General features: G+C 36.5%; 1 long non-coding RNA gene across 1 annotated transcript in view; it reads right to left on the bottom strand.

Annotated features, from left to right (window-relative positions):
- Positions 1–340: 340 nt before the first annotated feature.
- LOC140849782 (uncharacterized) overlaps positions 341–12,931 on the bottom strand; it is a 63,662-nt gene continuing 51,071 nt past the window's right edge. The window contains exon 3 of the long non-coding RNA XR_012131972.1: positions 341–423. This is a non-coding gene — a long non-coding RNA (uncharacterized lncRNA). The remainder of the gene's footprint in view (positions 424–12,931) is intronic.

The following is a 12,931-nucleotide window of genomic DNA, read 5'->3' as shown; positions in this document are numbered from 1 at the left end:
GGGTCCTGAGAGAGAGCTCTCTCAACCCTTCCATCAAGTGAGAATATGAAAGAATATGAGAAGAGCAGTCTGTAACACAGAAGGGACAGCACCCAAACTTGACTATGTTGGCACTCTGATCTCAGACTTCCAGTCTTCAGATCAATGAGAAATACATTTTGGTTGTTTATAAGACACCCAGTCTGAGACACTTTGTTACAGCAGCCTGAAATGTGACAGAGATGGTTGTGAGACAACCAGTTAGAGAATTTGGTCTGGAAATAAAAACAGAGGTTTATGCTGTCGTGGTAAATGAACAAGTTGTGAAAGCCATGACAGTGGCTGTGAGCATCAGTATTCTCACCTGGAGCCAACAGAGGAACGGACCTGAGGTCACCTTCATTTAGCCCAGTGTGATCCATTTTATATTTCTGACCTCCAGATCTGTAAGATAATAAGTTTGTGTTGTTTAAGCCACTAAGTTTGTAACAGTTTGTTATAGCAGCAAAACTAATACAATCCCCAGTCACCACAAACACAATAAATGCTACTTCTCTTTATCCTTCAAGCAGAGGGAGGGAATGAGCGCAAGGAGGATAGGGCTGTGAGTAACATAAACAATAACCACAGAAGAGGTGGTTACTGCCTATAAGATATGGAACAGTTCTGTCTCTAACCATTGAACCCAGTAATTTTATCCTAATGCTTATTAAATTGGCTGCACACACAGATCACACACACACATACACACACACATCTACCTTTCTTAAAAAGGATTTGACCCAGTTTTAATTTAATGGATTAAGATTTCAGTAGGAGATAATGAAAAGAGTCAGCAGGACCAGTGAATCTTACAAGAATTTGAGTAATGATGGAGAGAAAAAGGCAGGTGTAGCTAGTGAAGAAAGAACTATTGTGAGAAATAATCTCTTTAGAGGGAGAAAGCCTTGGTGAGGAAGGAGCTAGCAAAGAGAAGGCAAGAGTTCAAAAACACAGGGAAGAGGCGAGGAAGAAGAGATGTGAGAGAGAAAGGTCCAGAGGATAGGCTCACACCACAGCTACAAAAACTTCCTTGTGAAAGGGAAGGGGAATATCTCCCTCTGCATCAGACAGGAAAGAAGAGAGATAAAGTGGAGGTTTCAGAGTCGTTTCACACTCAATAAAACTAGTTCTCTTATTGGCTTCAGACACAACAAGATTTGACCAGGGACTGTGGTAATAAAAGAGCACAAATTGGGAATGGGAGGGATTTTTAACAGAAAATATATGAAATGTAAAGAAGAGTGAGTAAATAAACATTGAGAATCACTGGGGAAAAACTTGGGGCTGAAGATCTACACTAAAATCAATTAGACTAACCTGGTTATGGTTTTCTCATACTTTCATTCTTCTCTTCAAAATCTCTTGACATACAATGTTCTTCAGCATTTGCCTACTTCAAATGTTTACTCAAGGTTTGATGTTCACTTTTTTAGGTTTAGTTGTTTTAATTTTTAGGCGTAAGAGCAATTTTAGGTTCACAGCATAGTGAGCATATGGTACAGAGGTTTCCCACATACTCCCTTCACCCGCACATGCACAGGCTACCCCCACTGTAACAGGTATGTGTTATGACAGACACATGCCATTATAAATTTGTCCAAAGCCAAATTTATAATTGTAGATGGAAATTGTAGATTTGGGTGATAATGATGCATCGATCGAGGTTCATTAATTGTAACAGAGGTTTCAGTTTTTTAAAGGAAATTATTTCTAAAATATTCTCCCATTGAAAGATCATGGGAATCTGCCCCCACCCCTGCATCCCAGACCTACTGAACCAGAAGCCTCAGGTCAGAGGGCCTGAGAAATGCCAGATGCATCTTGATCAGACAATTATGAAACACATTCTGCCCCAAAAGGATTTTGTAAAAAAGTCTCAAACTTCTTTGCAACACTCAAAATGCTTAAGGACAGAATTATAAAACTTAGAATATTTCCCGTGGTTAAGAATTTTTGCTTGCCACCAGTGGGTAAAAGAAAACTTTGATAAATTATTAATAACACAACCCCTACAGGCAATTTCTAAATGTCTTTAGCAAATAGTAGACAGAGCTCTAGTCCTGGACAGTCTTTCACTGTCAATTTCCTTTATTTTATCTTAGGTTGTACACAAACGCACCATGGAGTTTAACCCTGTGGTTAGGTATGTGCTGTAGCCACAGAAATTGCAGTATGCTAAATGAGGTAAGTTGGACCAAGTACTGGATAATATCACTTATATATGGAATATAAAAAAGTGTAACTTGTAAAATAAAGAGTAAAATGGTTATTACCAGGGACTATGGGGAGGGAAGAACAGGACAGATGTTCTTTAAGGCTATAAACTTGCAAGGATTAGTAAATAAGTTCCAGAGAGCCAATGCACAGGATAATGAATTAGACAACAATATTGTATTACAATCATCAGGTTTGCTAACAGACTAGAACTCACTTATTCTGACCACTTAAAGGAAATGATCATTTTTTATGTAATTGAGGTGCTAATTATTACTACAATGCAGTTGTATTACACAATGCTATGTGTCAAATGTATTTCAACAATTTTTTTTTAAAAAAGAAAATGTTGGGAAACAATTTATAATTATAAACATAATGTGTATTGATTTAAATATACTACATAATTTTAGATACTGTTATTATATATTTTTTCCCTCTTAGGTTCTGAAATACCCCACTTTGTAGATATGGATTTTGAAAAACCTATAATATGGACAAATATATATATATATACTTTCTTATGTGGTAATGTGCAACTCACAGCCCAACTTCTAGTCTGTGATGTTTTTATATGGTTCATCTATGAAAATTATTAGCATCTGAAACTAGTTATTGCCCACAATATTTTTCAGTATGACTGAATTTAGGTTCCTGAGTTACTTTTTAAGATACATAAACCTATCGAAGGAATACATCTAGGTAAAACCTGTCACCACAACTTCAGAATTTTAGAAGATTCTCTTTTAGCATGAACAATACAATATGGAGAGGGAGAGTATCTAGAAAGTACGAATACAAAAAACAAGCAGGGTGGCTTTGAAAATTCTGTTTCATTTAATCTGTTCAAATCTGAATTCTTATGAAAATGGTTGTAGTTTTAAAATATTAAGTTTATGTAAAAGTGAAGATAAAACTCCTGTTTTTAATCCAGATTGCATTATTTGAAATTATAAAAATTCATTTTAAATTACAACTACAGAAAATTAAATAATGTCTACATTTGGATTATTATCAATAATCAACATCATTTCTTTAAGGGTAAGGAAATCTGGGTTTGGTTATCTGAATTCTTGCAGCCATAGTTGCCTAAGTGATAAAAGATATACATAATGCATTTAGAGGATGCACCAATCACATTCACAAATGTAACCAAGTGGGTCTTTGGTCACACACTTCTTTGCTCTCTTATCTCCTGCTGAACTGGAGCTAGCATAAGGGCTTAGGGAGAAGTCTCCAAGTTCTTCATATGTAGTAGTAAAGTAGTAATAGCTAAGCATTCTGAGTGTTTGCATATTTTGTTCATCTGGTAGACATTTTTACTTGATTTTTACACTTGTTCTTTGCTCATTTTTATATTGTTTTCATATTCTCATTAATTGATAAGATCCCTAATTATTAGTTTTACTATCCCTATGTTCATTAATTGTCTTTTAATTTTAACATTTTTATGTACTCAAATTTATGAATCCTTTTTACATATTAAGTTTAAGAAAAACCCTTTCTCATTCTGAATATATAAATATTCACTTATATTTTGTTCCAGTAGATTTACAAGCTCAGTTTTTCCATATAAATATTTAACTTATCTGGAATTCTGTTTGGTATAAGGTGTGAGGATTTTTCCAACTGGCTTTAACGCCATTTATACAATTACCCATTCTTCCTCACTAGTTTGAAATGTCGTCTCTACCAAATACAAAATTCCATATATAGTTGTTCTGTTTCTGCATTTTTTTCTGTTTGATAGATCTTTCTGTCTAGTCTGGCAAAACCGTACAGCATATATTTTTATGGTTTAATAGTACTTTTTACAATCTGGTCGGGACATTGTTCTTCTTTAAAAATAAAAGTTTCTGACTATTCATTAACATATTTTTCCAGTTAAACTTCAGAATCATTTCACAAGTTCCAAAAAATTCCACTGGGAGTTTGATTAGAAATGTGTTAAGTTTATAGATTAACTCGGAGAGAGTTGAACTTCTTCCTCTCCAGAAGCATCCCTCTAACCACTTACTCAAAACCTTATACATGCCTCTAAGTAAAATACAGCCATTTTCTTCAAATAAGGCATGCATTCTTCTTGTTAACTTTATCCATGTATACTATATATTGTTACTATTCTTAAAGGCTATTCCCCTAAAATATTTCCTGACTATTTACTTTGTATATTTTGTAACAGACATGTTAAAATGGAAAGAACACCACTTCTCAGTAGTTCTTGTTTTTATTCTTGTCTTTGCCCTTTGGTGGCCCCATGAACTTTGGCAAATTTCTAACTCTATCTGGCTTTTCATTTACTATGGGTAAAGAAACTACCTTGCTCATGTTCCAGGTTTATTGTGAGGTTCAAGTAAGACACTGTGCTTAATAGCATGCTCTTATACAATACTAAGTTATGTAAATGCCATGGTATATTGTGCATAAAGAAACATCAACTGGGGGAGGGTGGGTGTGGAGGGTGGAAGAGGGTACTGAGGGGTATTATGATTAGTACACATGGTGTGGGGGGGCGTCACGGGGAAGACCGTGTAGTGCAAAGACAAGTAGTGATTCTGTGGCATCTTAGAACACTAATGGACCATGACTTCAATGGGGTCCCCATATTCAAAGATAATATGGGTGAATGTAGTAACCGCAATGTTCTTCATGTGAAACCTTCATAAGAGTGTATGTCAATGATACCTTAATAAAAATAAAAAATAATAAATTTGAAAAAAACTGGTTAAGGAAAAAAATATCAATAGCATCTTCAAAAATTAAAATGAAGAATCAAGATTTAAAACATTTAAATAATTGAAGCCAATATTGGAATTACCCAGATGAATGTTTATGAACCCTACTTTTCCTTTACATCTAATGTTTTTTAAAACAAATAACCTAAGAACTATGAAATAAAAGAAAATAATCTGATTAATATTTCACTCTAATATATAATCTCATTTTGTATTCATATAAAGCTAAAATCATATCATAAGAATAAAACACCTATGAATTCTTCAACTCTTTCTAAAATAGAGCCAAAAATGGCATCAAAAATACTAATTCTTTTGTTTTTATATAATTTGAAAATTCATAGATAAGCTTCTTTTCCCATTTAATTTATATTATAGAGAGTATATAAAGATAAAAGAGAAATACGTCTCATTTAATGTCATTTTGTCATAGGCTTGTCATAGGCACAGTGTCATAAGTTAATTTTTTAAATGGATATGATGAGCAACACTTTGATATTTCACATAAGTGGTGTAAGCATTCTGAGTATTTGCAAATACATACTTATAAATATATAAATACAAATATAAAAACTCCAAACAACCATATATTAAATTTATAGAGCAAATTGGGTACTAAAACCTTTTTAAACACATTGTAATGGTGCGAAATATTCAGAGGCTCTTTGTTAACACTAGTTTAACTGACCTAGAGTTTATCAGAAAGACTAAGGGTCAATTTGCAAAGAAGGAAATGAGCCAAAATAATGTAAAAGAAAAAAAAATAGCCCTGCATTTGATTCTTGTGAACTTTGGAACTTCGGAAATTTGTGAAAATTTTAGTTTTTTTCACTCTCCTTCAAAATAAAAATACACATTCTTTCTGTCTGTACACATACAAAAAATATATTTGTATGAATAATAAAGCTTCTACTCTCATTTCAGTTAAACAAAAAAATATTAAATTCCATCCCCAGGTTATTCAAGCTTCTTCAATACTAAGAAAGCCACCAAGTACACACAATGAACATAAAAGTCCTGTGTATCTTCATTGGCAACCTCACGTTGACTATATAATGTGTGTGTTATTGCCATAATTTTTAAATAGTGATCAGACTCTAAATGGTGATCACCATTAAATCTTTATTTTTTTTGAAGAACATTACATTTATTAGACTCCCCCCTTCACCAAATTCCCCCCACAAACCCCATTACGTCACTGTCCATCAGCATAGTAAGATGCTGTAGAATCACTACTTGTCTTCTCTGTGCTGCACAACCGTCCCCGTGCACCCACACACACACATTATACTTGCTAATCATAATGCCCCCTTTCTTTTTCCCTACCCTTATCCCTCCCTTCCTACCCATCCTTCTCAGTCCCTTTTCCTTTGGTAAATGTTAGTCCATTCTTGGGTTCTGTGATTCTGCTGCTGTTTTGTTCCTTCAGTTCTTCTTTGTTCTTATACTCCACAGATGAGGAAATCATGTGGTACTTGTCTTTCTCTGCCTGGCTTATTTCACTGAGCATGATACCCTCTAGCTCCATCCATGCTGTTGCAAATGGTAGGATTTGTTTTCCTCTTATGGCTGAATAATATTCCATTGCGTATATGTACCACATGTGTATGTACTACATGTTCTTTATCCATTCATCTACTGATGGACACTTAGGCTGCTTCCATTTCTTGGCTATTGTAAATAGCACTGCAATAAACATAGGGGTGCATCTGTCTTTTTCAAACTAGAGTGCTGCATTCATAGGGTAAACTCCCAAAAGTATAATTCCTGGGTCAAATGGCATTACTATTTTGAGCTTTTTGAGGAAAGTCCATATTGCTTTCCACAATGGTTGAACTAATTTACATTCCCACCAGCAGTGTAGGAGGGTTCCCCTTTCTCCACAACATCATCAACATTTGTTGTTGTTTGTCTTTTGGATGGTGGCAATCCTTACTGGTGTGAGGAGATATCTCATTGTGGTTTTGGTTTGCATTTCTCTGATGACAATGATGTGGAGTACCTTTTCATGTGTCTGTTGGCCATCTGAATTTCTTCCTTGGAGAACTGTCTTTTCAGCTCCTCTGCCCATTTCTTAATTGGGTTATTTGCTTTTTATTTGTTGAGGTGTGTGAGCTCTTTATATATTTTGGAAGTCAACCCTTTATCGGATCTGTCATTTACGAATATATTCTCCCATACTGTAGGGTACCTTTTTATTCTATTGATGGTATACTTTGCTGTACAGAAGCTTTTCTGCTGGATATAGTCCCACTTGTTCATTTTTGCTTTTGTTTCCCTTGCCTGGGGAGATATGTTCATGAAGAAGTCGCTCATGTGTCCAAGAGGTTTTTGCCTATGTTTTTTTCTAAGAGTTTTATGGTTTCATGACTTACATTCAGGTCTTTCACCTATTTCAAATTTCCTTTTGTGTATGGGGTTAGACAATGACCCAGTTTCATTCTTTTATATGTAGCTGTCCACTTTTGCCAGCCCCAACTGTTGAAGAGGATGTCATTTCCCCATTGTATATCCATGGCTCCTTTATTGTATATTAATTGACCATATATGTTTGGGTTAATGTCTGGAGTCTCATTCTGTTCCACTGGTCTCTGGCTCTGTTCTTGTGACAGTACAAAATTGTCTTGATTACTGTGGCTTTGTAGTAGAGCTTGAAGTTGCAGAGTGAGATCCTCCCCCCCCCCACTTTATTCTTCCTTCTCAGGATTGCTTTGGCTATTCGGGGTCTTTGGAGGTTCCATATGAATTTTTGAACTATTTGTTCCAGTTCGTTGAAGAATGCTATCTGTAATTTGATAGGTATTGCATTGAAACTGTATACTGCTTTGGGCAGGATGGCCATTTTGACTATATTAATTCTTCATAACCAAGAGCATGGGATGAGTTTCCATTTGGTAGTGTCTTCTTTAATTTCTCTTAAAAGTGTCCTGTAGATTTGAGGGTATAGGTCTTTCACTTGCTTGGTTAGGTTTATTCCTAGGTATTTTATTATTTTTGATGCTATTGTGAATGGAATTGTTTTCCTGATTTCTCTTTCTGTTAGTTCATTGTTATTGTGTAGGAAAACCACAGATTTCTGTGTGTTAATTTTGTATCATACTCCTTTACTGAATTTGGGTATTAGTTCTAGTAGTTTTGGAGTGGAATCTTTAGGGTTTTTTATGTACAATATCAAGTCATCTGCAAATAGTGACAGTTTGATTTCTTCTTTACCAATCTTGATTCCTTGTATTTCTTTGTTTTGTCTACTTGCAGTGGCTAGGACCTCCAGTACTATGTCGAATAACAGTGTGGACATTGGGGCATTCCTGTCTTGTTCCCAATCTCAGAGGAAAATCTCAGCTTCTCACTGTTAAGTATGATGTTGGCTGTGGGTTTATCATACATGACCTTTATTATGTTGATGTACTTTCCCTCTATACCCATTTTATTGAGAGTTTTTATCATGAATGAATGTTGAATTTTCTCGAATGCTTTTAGAGCATCTATGGAGATGATCATGTGGTTTTGTCCTTCTTTTTGTTGATGTAGTGGATGATGTTGATGGATTTTTGAATGTTGTAACATTCTTGCATCCCTGGGATGAATCCCAGTTGGTCATGATGTATGATCCTCTTGATGTATTTTTGAATTCGGTTTGCTAATATTTTCTTGAGTATTTTTGCATCTATGTTCATCAGGGATATTGTCTGTAATCTTTTTTCGTGGTATCTTTGCTTGGTTTTGGTATTAGGGTGATGTTGGCTTCATAGAATAAGTTTGTGAGTACTCCCTCCTTTTCTATTTTTTTTTTGAGAGGGCATCTCTCATATTTATTGATCAAATGGTTGTTAACAACAATAAAATTCAGTATAGGGGGCTCAATGCTCAATGCACAATCATTAATCCATCTCAAGCCCAACTCTCGTCAGTCTCCAATCTTCTGAAGCATAACAAACAAGTTCTTACATGGTGAACTAATTCTTACATAGTGAATAAATTCTTACATGGTGAACAGTACAAGGGCATTCATCACAGAAACTTTCAGTTTCGATCACGCATTATGAACTATAAACAATCAGGTCAAATATGAATATTCGTTTGATTTTTATACTTGATTTATATGTGGATCCCACATTTCTCCCTTTATTATTATTATTACTTTTATTTTTAATAAAATGCTGAAGTGGCAGGTAGATGCAACAAGATAAAGGTAGAAAACATAGTTTAGTGCTGTAAGAGGGCAAATGTAGATGATCAGCTGTGTGCCTATGGACTAAGTATTAATCCAAGCTAGACAAGGGCAGCAAAACATTCACGGATGCAGAAGATTTCTCTCAAAGCAGGGGGGGGGGTGAGGTACTGAGCCTCACCTCTGTTGATCCCCAAATCCTCACCTAATGGCCCCCCCTGTGACTGTGCCTGTCTTAGGTTGTTCCTCCCTTGAGGAATCTTACCCGTCTCTGGCTAACCAGTCATCTTCCGGGGCCATACAGGGAAATGTAAAGTTGGTAAGTGAGAGAGAAGCCATATTGTTTGAAAAGGTTAGCTTTTTACTTCTTTGCAGATTTATGCCCTGTGGCTTCTATGCCCAGCACTTGTCTCGAGGTATCTTTACCACCTGGAGGAATTATGATACTCGGTAAATTCGATATGAGGCACGAATTCTATTTAAGGGTTGTAATTAGGAAGGAAGAAGAAAAGCTATAGAGGTAGCATATGGAAGAAAACATGGGAGGATTGATTATTTCTTTGACATATCTTCTTGTAGAGTACCTTAAGTATGTATATGTTTTAAACTACTAATTTGCACACACATATTAACATAATAGGAATACGGTGACATAAACAAAGAAAATCTATAATTACCAACCATCTCCAGTGAAGCCAAGAAAACGATTTAGGCACCCTAGGGATTTGTGAAAATTTGTCTATGATATGATGGATATTGTCCAACTGTACTTGAACTGTCTGAGAGAAATCAGACAAATTAAAGCAGCCCATTTCTGGGATCTATTCACATCCCATATGTTCTTTTAACCGTAGATAGTCTATAGTCATAAGATTTTGGAGTGCTACAACTTGCACCCCTCCCAACTCCTGGTTGAGTTCCAACACTACAGATCTGCTCAAATTCGTTGTCTCACTGTATGTGCATGCCAGCCTAGACATCTCCCTCCTCATTCCAATGGCAAGTCCAGGAAACGGTGGGGTGGATGCAGCCACAACCGCAGCATCGCCCAGATCCCTGTGGAGGCTTTTTGATGATCATCCCCCGGCACGAGTCCTCCAGAGAGTGCTGATGCCAGAAGCTCCTCCTCATATCGTATCTTAGTTCATTTTCTGGGTACCCAAGCTAGGCCTTGATCTTCTGCATAGAAACAAACAGACCCTTTGCCCACACTTTGACATGCCCTCTATACCACTGTGCAGAACTCATTGGAGGTCAGCACACAGAAACTGCTTTTCTGTTGTTGTTTATTAAGAGAAAGGAATATTATCAGAAAAGAGTACCTCCATAGCTGATCATCTGACACTTTAAGTGATCAACATTAAGGATATTTAAAGCATGCGTTGATCTTTGATTTACCAATAGTTTTATCCTATCAAGCAGTAATCCCCCTTTTCTTTCTTTCTTTCTTTTTTTTTTAATCTTTAATCTTCACTTACATGAAGAATACTATGTTTACTATGCTCTCCCCTATATCACGTCTCCCCTAACAACCACATTACGATTACTGTCCATCAGCTTAGCAAAATGTTGTAGAATCACTACTTGATCCTCTCTGTGTTGTGCAGCCCACCCTCCCCTTTCTCCCTCCCCCCCATGCATGCTAATCTTAATATCCCCTTTCTTCTTCCCCCCCCTTATCCCTCCCTGCCAACCCATCCTCCCCTGTTCCTTTGCCTTTGGTACCTGTTAGTCCATTTTTGGGTTCTGTAATTCTGCTGCTGTTTTGTTCCTTCAGTTTTTCCTTTGTTCTTATACTCCTCAGATGAGTGAAATCATTTGGTATTTCTCTTTCTACGCTTGGCTTATTTCACTGAGCATAATACTCTCCAGCTCCATCCATGTTGCTGCAAATGGTTGGATTTTTCCACTTCTTATGGCTGAGTAGAATTCCATTGTGTATATGTACCACATCTTCTTTATCCATGCATCTACCGATGGACATTTAGGTTGCTTCCAATTCTTGGCTATTGTAAATAGTGCTGCAATAAACATAGGGGCGCATCTGTCTTTCTCAAACTTGATTGCTGCATTCTTAGGGTAAATTCCTAGGAGTGGAATTCTTGGGTCAAATGGTAGGTCTGTTTTGAGCATTTTGATGGACCTCCATACTGCTTTCCACAATGGTTGAACTAATTTACATTCCCACCAGCAGTGTAAGAGGGTTCCCTTTCTCCACAGCCTCGCCAACATTTGTTGTTGTTTGTCTTTTGGATGGCAGCTATCCTTACTGGTGTGAGGTGATACCTCATTGTAGTTTTAATTTGCATTTCTCTGATAATTAGCGATGTGGAGCATCTTTTCATGTGTCTCTTGGCCATCTGTATTTCTTTTTCAGAGAACTGTCTGTTCAGTTCCTCTACCCATTTTTTAATTGGGTTATTTGTTTTTTGTTTGTTGAGGGGTGTGAGCTCTTTACATATTCTGGACATCAAGCCTTTATCGGATCTGTCATTTTCAAATATATTCTCCCATACTGTAGGGTTCCTTTTTGTTCTATTGATGGCGTCTTTCGCTGTACGGAAGCTTTTCAGCTTAATGTAGTCCCACTTGCTCATTTTTGCTGTTGTTTTCCTTACCCAGGGAGATATATTCAAGAAGAGGTCACTCATGTTTATGTCTAAGAGGTTTTTGCCTATGTTTTTTTCCAAGAGTTTAATGGTTTCATGACTTACATTCAGGTCTTTGATCCATTTTGAGTTTTCCTTTGTATATTATGGGTTAGACAATGGTCCAGTTTCATTCTCCTACATGTAGCTGTCCAGTTTTGCCAGCACCATCTGTTGAAGAGACTGTCATTTTGCCATTGTATGTCCATGGCTCCTTTATCAAATATTAATTGACCATATATGTTTGGGTTAATTTCTGGAGCCCCTAATCTGTTCCACTGGTCTGTGGCTCTGTTCTTGTACCAGTACCAGATTGTCTTGATTACTATGGCTTTGTAGTAGAGCTTGATGTTGGGGAGTGAGATCCCCCCTACTTTATTCTTCTTTTTCAGAATTGCTTTGTCTATAAGGGATCTTTGGTGTTTCCATATGAATTTTTGAACGATTTGTTCCAGTTCATTGAAGAATGTTGCTGGTAATTTGATAGGGATTGCATCAAATCTGTATATTGCTTTGGGCAGGATGGCCATTTTGACGATATTAATTCTTCCTAGCCATGAGCATGGGATGAGTTTCCATTTATTAGTGTCCCCTTTAATTTCTCTTAAGACTGACTTGTAGTTTTCAGGGTATAGGTCTTTCACTTCTTTGGTAAGTTTTATTCCTAGGTATTTTATTCTTTTTCATGCAATTGAGAATGGAATTGTTTTCCTGATTTCTCTTTCTATTGGCTCATTGTTAGTGTATAGGAAAGCCACAGATTTCTGTGTGTTGATTTTGTATCCTGCAACTTTGCTGAATTTTGATATCAGTTCTACTAGTTTTGGAGTGGAGTCTTTAGGGTTTTTTAAGTACCCTATCATGTCATCTGCAAATAGTGACAGTTTACCTTCTTCTTTACCAATCTGGATTCCTTGTATTTCTTTGTTTTGTCTGATTGCCGTGGCTAGGACCTCAGTACTATGATAAATGACAGTGGGGAAAGAGGGCATCCCTGACTTGTTCCCGATCTCAGAGGAAATGCTTTCAGCTTCTCGCTGTTCAGTATAATGCTGGCTGTGGGTTTATCATATATGGCCTTTATTATGTTGAGGTACTTGCCCTCTATTCCCATTTTGTGGAGAGTTTTTATCATGAATGAA

This window comes from Manis javanica, chromosome 5 (assembly GCF_040802235.1).
Source record: "Manis javanica isolate MJ-LG chromosome 5, MJ_LKY, whole genome shotgun sequence".
In the NCBI taxonomy this organism is placed as follows: Eukaryota; Metazoa; Chordata; class Mammalia; order Pholidota; family Manidae; genus Manis; species Manis javanica.
This window is presented reverse-complemented; position numbering and strand designations above follow the sequence as displayed.